The sequence below is a fragment of the Cotesia glomerata genome, linkage group LG6, assembly GCF_020080835.1.
Source record: "Cotesia glomerata isolate CgM1 linkage group LG6, MPM_Cglom_v2.3, whole genome shotgun sequence".
Taxonomy (NCBI): Eukaryota; Metazoa; Arthropoda; class Insecta; order Hymenoptera; family Braconidae; genus Cotesia; species Cotesia glomerata.
This window is the reverse complement of record NC_058163.1, coordinates 8,732,013-8,744,474: the sequence shown is the minus strand read 5'-3', so window position 1 is coordinate 8,744,474 and position 12,462 is coordinate 8,732,013. Positions and strand designations below refer to the sequence as shown.

The 12,462-nt window shown below is 28.9% G+C and overlaps 1 protein-coding gene across 1 annotated transcript in view; it reads right to left on the bottom strand.

The window, feature by feature from the left end:
* The window catches only part of LOC123267864 (discoidin domain-containing receptor 2-like), a 47,766-nt gene extending 36,339 nt beyond the window's left edge, over nucleotides 1–11,427 (bottom strand). Inside the window, exon 1 of the mRNA XM_044732750.1 lies at nucleotides 10,892–11,427. The gene's annotated coding sequence lies outside the window, so the exon portion shown is untranslated. The remainder of the gene's footprint in view (nucleotides 1–10,891) is intronic.
* Nucleotides 11,428–12,462: the final 1,035 nt, after the last annotated feature.

The window sequence follows — 12,462 nt, the reverse complement described above, 5'->3', positions numbered from 1 at the left end:
TGAATTGAAAAAATCATCGAAACTATATAGATAAATATTATCTTAAATTGAAGATAATTGTGTGAATTTTTAAATAAATCTCATAGATTTAAGCTATTTTTCATGGTTGAAAACTTATTCCGATAAAAAAAACAAAATTCAAAATTTTTTGAAAATAAAAAAACTTTTTAATACTCACAAGTCATAAACTAACTGACCGACTTTACTTATCTTCAAACTTGATCTCGGCATTGATTCATAGAAAAAGTCCACAAAATTTCATAAAAATCGATTAGGAACTGTGGACGCAATCCTACTGACAAGGCACATTATTCGGTACATACGTATAATAATAATATTTTGGACCAGTGCTATTTTTCAATATAATTAAAATAACTAACCATATACTTCGACTTGTTTTTAATTCAATCTAACAATTGAATTTTTACTGTCAAATATTTATTCTATTGAATTTTTACTGTCAAATATTTATTCTATTGAATTTTAATCATTTTTTTTTTTTTCATTTTAGTTGTCATCATTTAATTATTTAAAGAAGTGAAATTTTTATAATAGTTTATTTTTTTTTTTTTCTTATTAAATTTTCAAGCTCTAAACTTGTTTCAAGTTGGATTCATATATTTATCCAAGCTAATAATTTCCTATAGTTCACACTATAGACCTACAGACTAATAATTATTTTATGTTAACTAATCGATAAAAATAGTATAAAGATAAAGTTTCCGGGGTGAACTGTTATTATCTATAACACACTTTTATTTGATTGAATGGTAAAGATCTTATATAATATTGATATCATTTTGGATAAAAAGTTATTTTTTTATCATATTTCGAGATTAAAGATCGTATTTTAACGTGAATTTTTTAGACAAACATAGTTTATCTAATCATTTTTAAGTTTCATTAAAGGTAACTTTTTCAATATTTCAATATCCGAGCAATAGTATATTACGACCCAAGGCCAGAAAGTTGGATTTCCTGGCGTATGGGATATGATGGCCGAGGCGTAGCCTCGGCCATCATATCACATGCGTCAGGGCATCCAACATTTTGGTCGTGGGTTGTATACTATTTTTCTTGCTCTCCAGCCGAAAGTACGCAACCCCGAGGCGGAGTCGAGGCTTTGCTGGTCGGGGCGGGCATAATAAAAAAGTAAAAATTAACCCTTCAGTACCCGCGTTCTTTTTAGTGTCTCACTTGCACTGCAGCGACATCCTATAAGTTGAATGTTGTTGCGTGAGTAAAATTCTTATAGCGAGGGTACTAAAGGGTTAATAAATAAAAAAAAAAATGTTATTGTAAAGTTTACTAACAAATGCTCTGATTAAGAGAGATAACATGCACGGAACTCGTCACAAATATTTAAACTCGATTTAATAACAAAATTAATTTTTTTAAGTTGATTAAAAATTAGTTTTTAATTAGACGGCTAAGAAAGATTGAAATTAAATTATTAGAAGCTTGTAGAGTACATGGATTGTTTTATAAACATTGCTTTACTAGCTGTCAAAATATAAAAGAAAGCAAATAAAATTTGCAAAACTTTTATATTATTTTCTAAAATTTTTATATAAATTATTTTTGCTGTAAGGTAAAAGCCCCAATATATGATCATGTACCAGTATATGATCACTCCATGTATTTGTATATCTATATTCACAAATATAGGTATACAAATACATGGAGTGATCATATACTGGTACATGATCATATATTGGGGCTTTTACCTTACACGGAAAGAAAATTGTACGAAAAATTACAATGAAAACATCGTAATTTTTAGTATAGGACATTGCAGTGCCGGACCAGAACTCAAACATCCTAATTTATACGATGCAACATCGTAAATTTCTATCACTCAAATTAAAAAGAAGTATAGGTCACCGAAAAAACAATTCTGTATCATCCAGGAATCGCACCCGGTGTCCTCTCCGCCTCAAGTCCAAAGTTTATCCCCTCACGCTATCGGAGGGAATATTTAAAATTTCTGTTCAGTCACATAATAAGACCCTCGATACAGTAGTTGGTCATCTTTCGGTGGTGGCGTCGCAAACTACTAGACTCTCTCTCTCTTTTATTAAAACATATAGTATGCGTCCTTATTCACTTGCTCTTACGGAAAAAAAATTTACTAAATAACATCGTAATTTTCAATAATTCAAATTGTATTCTGTAGACGGCAGCATCGTAAAAATCGAGATACTGAAAGTCTAGTCTTGGATTACGATGTTACTATAGTAATTTTTCATAGGATTTTTTTTCCGTGTATTATTATTAAATAATTCATTAACAATAATCTAGTAAGAAATTATTTTTATTTATTTGACATTTTTTGGTTAGTTTCTGCGCTGACACGTTACATACAGACAATGTTGTGACTGTTATATACAGTTGACTCGCTGTATAGTATAGGCCGGTTGCGCCACGAAAATACGACAGAAAGCGATCTTCTATGCTGCCGGCCAGAAAATATGCGTAGCGCGCATGCGTTAGAGCAGGCCATAAAAGTTGATCTTCCTGGAGTAAAGTGCGTCTAGGAAGAGAGTACTTTCGGCTAGGAGAGCAAGAAAAATAATATTTTTTTCTATAAAATTTTTTCCTCTAATTAATATATATTTTTTCATATAACCTGCATTGAAAATATGAGTTTCAATGCCTGTTGAGCCAACCGAAACTAGACAATTTCAGACCAATGCGACTGTGCCGGGCAGGTATCAATTATTTCTTCCCGGCGGACAGAAAATGACGATTTTCTGTCCGCGAGGTGAAGTTGCAGCTTTATTTTCAATCCTATCAATTGTTTGTTTATTTTATACCTTTATAATTGTCATTCTAACCGTTAAACTGTACTGACATATTATAATTCTGTTATTAAGCATAAATAAGAATGATAAAAGAAAACTTGTCAATTTACGAATAATGTTTGGTAAAAAATAAACTATTACTTTCTATTTTATTATAAGTTTCATAATACAATGGTATTTTCGCTGTTCGTCTGAAACTATCTAGTTCTGGTTGACTCCAGACATTGAAACTAGCATTTTTAATGCAACTTATATGAAAAATATAATGTGTGACGCGGGATGAAACACGATTTCAGACCGAGTGATGCCAGCCCTCGCTTCGCTCGGGCAGGCAACTTCACTCTGGTCTGAAATCGTTTTGTTTCATCCCTAGTCACACAATATACTATTAACAATTAAATTAATTTACAAAAAAATTATTTCCGTTTTCTCGCGAAAAATATAGAAGAAAACAAACAATGAGCCGAATTATCTGGATTATTTTTTTTATATCAAGCAGAGTATATATTCAACTTACTCATTACCATTGTTATAAAGAACTTTTTTACTGGGTCATTTTCATATTTAATTTCCGTCATATTTACTACGAATTGAATGAATTTATATTATAAAGCTGAAAATATCTTTCCATTCAACTTGTGACGTCAGAAAATATAATTATTTAATGAATTTATCGTTCATCTAGAGCAAAAGGTAAGTTCTTAACAAGAATCTCCGATTTAATCATTAAATTTTCATTTTCAATTATATTAAAAGAACGAATTTACCCAACATAAATTTTAATTGATCATTATTATTCTCTTGTATAACTATTTCAAATCTCTCTCTGCTTTTTTTTTGTACTATTCCATCAAAAATTGAAATTGTCCTTCTGCAAATTAACTTTTATTTTGAAAAATAAAATAATTTTTTTTTTTTTTCACAGGTATTGATTTAAATCGAAATATTTTGATCTTTTATTTATTTTAGCTTGTGTCAACTGAAACTTTTCACTAATTGGACTATTTTTATTTTTATAACTGGAGTTTTAAAAATATCATGCAATTTACGACAAGATATGAAAAGTTATTCATTTATTTATTTACTACTCTGAATAAATAACATAATATATCATATCATATCTTCTTATTAGTAATAGTAAACTATTTTTATTATCTACTGAAAAATTTTCTAGATGCTCACGACGTTTAAAAATGCTGATAAAAATATGTATGCAATGTAAAATATAATTCACAATTAAAAAGAAAAAAGTTCTGTAACATAATTTTAATATGGAATATTTATGGATAATTTTTGTGTGTTAATCTAATGGAATTGCATGAAAACATAACTTATATGTTACAAAAAAACTCAGAAAAGTGAGTCATCATAATTAGATTGATTATTTTATGATTTATATTTACTTTAAAAATTTATAAATGTGGGTTGTCTTTCTTAAATGAGACGTTTGTATGCAAAGAGCGTTAATAACTGTCACATTATTATCACTTTTTTCATAATTTATCGCACATTTAAAATTGAACTTCCGACTGATAAAATTTACTCTGCATTGTGTATTATGTACTTTTTTTTAGATTTCGAGTCCGAAATGTAATTTTAGTTAATTTTAAAAAATTTTTATTTATCAATACCACTATCAGATGAGTAATATACCTATAGCTGTAAACTGTTTCCGTCATTTTTTTTAAAGCACGGATATCGGTCAGTTCTCTGTAGTTCATAATACAAAACGAGAACTATAGTTTAAAATTTTCTTTTGTCTACAGAAAAAAAAGAAACTGCTACAGTTTGCAAATTGCGCTCGTTGCTCACTGTAAATATCACAATGTGGACTTTTAACTTTTTGCAGAATATACATCAACACTAGGAAGTGTAAATAATTGACGCTGGAATAATTAAAGTAGGCCACATACTGTGAGATTTTTTCTACTTAATGATAAATTTAATTTGTTAAACTGCAATTTTTACTGTTTTCTTTTTTCTTAGAACTGAGAACTAAAAATTACTATGATATACAAGAAATATTCATCCGTATTGATTACTTATTGATAAGTTTCAGTAAAGATAGCTTTTATCTATCATTGGTAAATATACTTTTACAAATATTCATATACATATAACGATATTCTTTTAAACCTTTTTTTTCGTTTATAGTCAAGCAAAATTTACTACAAAGCTTCAATTTTTCAGAAACATTTTCTTAATATTATAGGCTATAATTTATAGCCTACAAAATAATTAATATTAATCCTATACCTGAAGATATTGCACCATAAACTGAAAAAAAGAATTTCTTTTGAAAAAAAATGAATAATTTTGTAATAAGAAATTTGTTTGTTAAAAATTTTCAACAATTTTAATTCTTAGCTGAAGAAATAAAAATTTTTTTCCCAGTAACTTTTTTGTTGCAATAGAGTTTTCTAGATTTAGGAAAAAATAATTTTGGATGAAAATTCGCAAGTTGTTTTTTTAAAATTATTTTTTTTCGAATCAAATAAAATTTGTTTCAACAAGAAAGTTTTGTCACAATTTCCATTTGTTTCAAAAGAAATTTTTTCTCTCAGTGTACAAATAAATATTTTTATTATAATACTCTTATTTTTTTAGTGCATAAATTCAATTTTTTCTCATTCTAATCGAGCAATAAATATTTTTTCAACAAAAAAATTGTTTATTAAATTTCACTATTTTCAATAATACAAATTAAAAAGAATTCTCGTTAATTAATAAATGCTTTTTTATTTCAAGAAAAAGTTTGTTATAATTTTCTTGATCTAAATAAACTTTTCATTTTATCTACCATTTTTTATATATTATCTATAAAATTAATTATCAAGTAAAACAATTTTTAGAATTCATGTCAAAGACAGAAATATCTTAATTAAAAAACATTTCAGAAGCGGTAAAAGAAAAAAACTTGGCAACTAAATCTTTTTCGTTTGTAGGTAACAATCCAATTAATGTAGACGATTGAACACGAGACATTTAATTTCAGTAAACGAATAAATGAATTCTCCTGGAAAAAAATTGAACTTTTTTAGTAGTAATTAAAATAGAAGTTTTATTCATCTAAATTACAAAACTAAAAATCCATCATTCATTTTTTTCATACCACCGTCATTACTCAGTGAAATAAAAATTAATAATTTTTTTTTATTTTGATGAATAAGCAGATATGTGTATACTGTTTTAAATACAGTATACTTGAAAGGTAATATTTCATTGTAAAAAAAACAGAATAGTCGTTTAATGGCGGATAATATCGGAAATCGAACTTTGTTTTTTCACATCAAAGTAAATTAATGGGATATCGATTATTATGTACTCAGGATTTGATAGTATGGTAAAAAAGTGGGTGTTATTTTAAATTATTTTAATTGGATAAATAAAACAGAACTAAATGACAAACAGGGGTTTTAAAGATAAGCTAAAGTGTGTCTATCGAAAACTAAAATTAATGATTAGATCGAGTATATTAAATAATGAGAGTATTAAAGAATAAGAATAAAGGTAATGATAAATAAAGATAATATGAAATATTGTCTAAATTAAATGTTAAGAGTAAGTGGCCTTCATAAAGACTAGGGTAATAAATTTAAATAAATTAGTCTCACACTTCCGGTGTTTCGTTTAAACTCTTTATAGAATTATATAGCACCAGGGTGTTCCCCAATTGAATATATACTCCCTTCTTCTCATTCTCAGCGTCTAGTTGTTCCATGAATACACGGGCGAGCATTGATTTATTGACGGTCATTAAGCACTGACACTCGTATATGCTCAACCAATTAACATTGGCGAAAAGACTACTATACTGGCAAGTAGAGGATCTCTCTGTGCGAATACACTCAGTGCGTACACACTTATGCAGGTGCATTTATTTTCAGTATTTCTTAAATTTTCTCATGTACCATCTGTTCATACTCGTTTCTCGGCTTCTGCGATACGTCGTCTGCAAAGAGGGAAACGAGTATATTTATTTTACTCCTTTTCCTCCACTTCCCGGCCTAACAAACTAAACCAGATAGAGTATAAGGTTTATATTTAGATTACTCCTCGTCACTCTTCTCTCATCTCTATCCTTATCCGCCTACCGCATCTAAGTACCCACCCTTGCCACTAATTTACTGAAAAAAAAAAATAAATAAATAAATAAAATAAAAAGTAAAAAATAACAACGTTATTATAAACATAAATATTGAAAGAAATTACTGAGAAAAGTAAAAGAGCAAAACTTACCAAATAGTTAAGCGTATACTTTTGAATTTTCAAATTTTAGAAATAAAACAGAGGATTAAGAAAATAAAGATTAATAAATAGCTCGTTGGTTTTAAACATAAGCCATGCCATATAATAATATATACCAGTGGATGTTAAAAAGAGCGAAATGTTACAGCAAAGCCGCATCTTTTTCTTTGTAACGACGCCCTGCTTTTCATTGGCATCTCACTCGCACTTACTAACTTACTACGTTACATTTACTCTCTTATATGCCGCGCAACGCTGTTGCTCATCCCTTTTCCTCTATCGATCGTAACACCATACCACCCTAGAAAATACTGTCTCTCTGTTATGTTGTATATATTGTGTATCACACTGAAGAACAAAAACAAAAGTTTAAAAATTCATTATTCACGTCAACGACGCGTTCCTTTTTTTCAATTACATATTTTAAACTTTTATCATTATCTGTATCCGTATCTATATCTCCACCTACGTACTCTGTAATCATGATGCATAATGTATATTTTATTATTATACTTTACTTGTTTCTATTCTTTTAATGCAAATAATATAACTATAAAGTGAATTTTATATATAGGTCATACAATGAGATTTATACAACAACAGAGTGTTGCAGTAGTAGATATATACAGTGGAAGTTGTAGGTACAAAACAACAAAGGTAATATTGATTTAACTAGTAAGTAATTCATGCGTGGACGAATGTAAAATATCATAACTGGTAAGCAGACGATAAAATCCTATTAACTCTTTATACAGTCATAGAGGAGTGAATATTAATTTAATGATACGAATAAAAATTTCGGGCGATGTGATACTGTCGAACGGGTGATATAAGGTAGGTCTCGATATGAGTACTCTTCAATTCACTAACCGATGATCCGATCCCCTAGTTGATGTTGTATATGGTATATATCTGCATAATCCAATATCGTTTGTTAACCCGAACGTCGTTTGGACTACCCAGAGCCCTTGTATTTTTATTACGTCTACGGGGAAATCTAGCCCTCAGTTTCGTGTGCATATACCATCTGGTAGCCAAAGCCAACATGTCTCGCTCTAGCTCGTAAATCGACTTCAAGCACAAACAAGGAGGATTTCAGTACGCCCCCAAACTCTCATATACTCTTTCGAGTCACATAAATCGATTTTTTTTATATTTTTTTACTCTCTTTTCTCATACTCTTTATTTCTCTTGCTCGTTCTCTTGCTTTCCATTAACACCGGAATTTACTGAGTTAGGACAACTATTAGAGGGTGAAATTCTCTGAAATTTTATTTTTCTGTGGCATATGCCAAGTCAAAGACTTCTTAAGAACGCTTATCTAAAAAGATAAATAAAAACAAAATTAGTTTCATTAAAAGGTAAATTTAATTTTCACTTACAGTGTGCATGTTTTATGGTGTTTTTTTTTTTTTTTTTGCAAAGTGTAAATTAAAAAAAAACGGATATGATGGGTGTTAGTTAAAGAATTGGCAAATATTCACGTACATCCGTGTCAATGATTCAGTACATCATCTTAAACCGGATGTGAAGACACCGCCGACGTTTATCGGACACGTAAACTCTTTTTCCCATTCTCCTCTTGCTCCTTCATATGTGGTGGTTTCCACTTGATTCACTTTGTTTCTCATTGCTTGTTATTATTCATTAATATATATGTGTACATACATCTTCTCTCTATATCGACCCTTATTTCATCAATATACGTACGCACGTCCTCTTGGCACGTGAGTCGCATTTATTCTTGCACTTCTCGTGTATAAAGCGAAAGCCAATTTATCGGAGCTCTATATGAACATTAATCACAAAAGCGACACTAGTTTAGACCCATAGTCTCACCCTCCGACCAACGGGGTATATGCTATAGTGTATCTCTATGAAAATGAAAGTACAATGATGGATTGCCAAGTAATTTACTCCTGCAATTATTGCATCGTATAACTTTAACATTTAAAAAATATATTTTGCTACCATCAACTCCTTTGCAAACATCATTAATTTTCTTCAGTTAACTTGTGTTATCCATTTTAAAAGTTTCTTCTTGTTTCTCCATTAATAACTTATAATTATTAGGTAGCATATTGAAATATTTGACTGCACTGCAACTTGACCTCTTATACATGAAAATATTTTTGTTAATTTTTTGGAGAAAGATTAATCTTCTTCTAGTCATCAAAGATATTTCAGTAAATTTCTTCTTACATTATCATACTACATAATACATTAATAACAATGATGTTTATTTACCCCTTGGCTATTTTCTATACAATTTGATAAATTTCGTGACCTTAATTCTATAATTAAATAATATATTATATTAAAATTCGCTTATCTAGTTTTAATACTGATTCTTTACATAATCTTTTAAAATTCTTCTAAAACATTTCAATCTTTTTTCATTTCTTATATTTTCTGAATTTATTACATCAACTTGATATTGATTGATATTTTTATGCAGAAATACAATAATTTATAACATTTTCAATAAAAATACAATTAATTTTTTTAATTTTCTTGTAAACAACTGAAAAAATAGACTGAAGAAATTTTAAACAAAGAAATTTGTCTAGACTCAAGAAAAATTATCCTTGATTAAAAATTTTTTTTCTTAAATCAAATTAATTTTCTGATCAATTTATAAATATTAATTAAATTTATTTATGCGTGAAGATAAATACCATAAATTATAATATAACAAATTGATTTTAACCCTTAATGTATACAAAAAAACAAATATATATATATATATACGGGTTATAATCTCCAGTAATAGAAAAGCGCATGCGTCCACGCTGGCGCACTCTTCTATTTATTTTATCGATATTTAATTTTTTCTTTAATTAATAGACATTATTTACATTTATGATGACCATTTAATGACCACAAATTTAATCATCGGGGATATAAATTATATAATTCACGTAACTTAATGAAAGTACCACTAATGAATAGACATGTTTCACGGGTTTGTATCTTCATTCGTATCATGTGTAATAAATCTAAATGAAAAATGAATGCAAATAATTGAATGAAATATGTTACATATATAATATATGTATACAGCAGATGACCTAATAGAGAGAGTCTGAAACAACCCCGAGAGTGTTCTTTAGACTGAAGTCATCAACCTAGAAGAGGCACACGCGATATCGACCTGTTAGCAAGGCAGCCAGTATCAAGTCGATATGAGAAGCAAGGCTGGCGGCATTGCCTCTACACTCCTATTGGACTCTCACTATAAACTTTCAGATCTAAAAAAAAAAGGCTATAAGAAATAAGAAAAAGAATCAAAGAACATAACAAGTATAAAGAGCAAGAAGAAAAAGTAGACGATGAAGAAGAGAAAGAAGATAAAGAAATCAAGTGAGACTCTTTAACTAGAGTCTTAAGGGTACGATGATATATTTTATTCATCACCTGACAGATATTCTTATACAACTAAGTATAATTTTAATAATTCCAATTGTCATCTTCACTTACTATTCTTCTATATTGAGTTATAGACCGTAACCGGCGTACGCATTTACATTTTTAACGAATGCCATACGCAGGATTCTTTCGTCTGCGTTTCCGCTTGATTCCCATCAGAGAATAAGAAATAAAACGAAAGAAGAAAAAAAAATAATAAATTTGCTTCGTTAATTAACTGTTGAATTTATTCATGTTAAAGTCAATATTTTATCAGTAAAAAAAATCACGCTGGGTTAAATGTTCTAAAATAATAAAAATAAAAAATAAAAAGTCATAAATTTAATATATATATGATTTTTAAATTGAGGCTTTAATTCCAACGAGTTAATTATCTAGTATATATATTTTATAATATTTATATATTTTACCTTTTTGTAACAGGATAATATCCAAAAAGCCAGGTCAGTAAAAAAATAAAGCTTAGCATGAACTTATCGGATAAATAAACACAAAATCTTCAGTAATCCATTCATGGTTTAGTTGGTAATAAGATTTAAATTTAAAATTAAAAAATAATAAAATAATCTATTTATTATTAATAATTCACGATATGGAATTTTAATCACAAAGAATCACAGTGCACTCTGGCAAAATTCACATTGTTATGATTATAAACGACCTTGAAAATACACGAGAAACAGTTCGTGAAGTGCCCATGGCATTGGTCAACTATTCTTCGCGGTAATACTAGCAATAATTATTATGTATGTACATCGAATAATAATTCAATAATAAACAATAACTTGTAAAACTCCATACATTTATTGTGATAATTTAATTAAAATTGTTGGTTTCGTGACCGCGGCGCGGCACTAACTGACAGAAGACAGAAGTGTCTATCTATCTGTACAAGCAGGAGCAACTACGGCGATATGGAGAGAGACGGCTGCTATAAAACCCATGGGGAAGGGTCACGGTAGTTCGATCGGGCTTCAGGGTGGATAGAGCTTCTCTCACTAAACCGCTAACCTTCAGTGCCACCTAGTATATAATTTTGTAAGTCATTGTGCAGTCGGTATACACTGGAAACTGAAGAACTGAAAAGACTGTCTGGAGACTGGAGAGACTGGAAACCGGCCGGAAGAATGGATAAAAGTAAAGAACAGCGTCAAGCTGGAGGTTTTGTTGCTTAGTGTATTCACAAACAATGGACCAACAAACGGGAGACGGAAAAACACCCCAGGTCGCGTTTTATACAGTCGTATGTTGTAAAACGATAAAAGTACAAAGAAGAAATCTTAAATTATATTATTCAATTCAATTCCTGAAACTTGTAATTTAATTGTTGACTACCACGCTGAATTTACTTTGGATTTGGATTAGCCCTTGTATTTTACCTTTGATCTATTCAATAATTATTAAAAGGCACGTATTTCGGCTTTTGGCCACAAACCCTATAATAATATGTACATAAAATTATATTATAAGTTAACTTGTATAAATTTACATTATTATTGTTTATTTTAGATTATTCAGCTTCACATTCACCATTATTTATTATGTTATTGTGGCCACCCGACTTGGTAGTCGAGATCATAATACGGATCTTAATGTGATTTTTTATAGTAATGGTTTGAAAGTGGAGACCGGCCTATTTTTCGTCGAAAAATTCGGATAAAATTTTCGGGTGATACTAAAATTTACAGACATTATATCATTTTTTTTAACAAAAAAAAAGTATCACAAAAGTTTTGGAAAAACATTCCACGAAGTGAAATTGTAAAATAGTACAAATTAAAATTTTTTTTTAGTTAATTTTTTAGTGCTAATTCTTTTTTTACATAAAATAAAAAATAGTAAAATGTCTGCTGATTCCAGTATCATTATATTCTAATTTTTCTTTTTAAAATTCATTTTATGCCGCATTGAAGATAAGAATCATAAAAATAATCAAAAAGGATTTTTTGATTAATTTTGAAACTTTTGATATAAAAAAAAA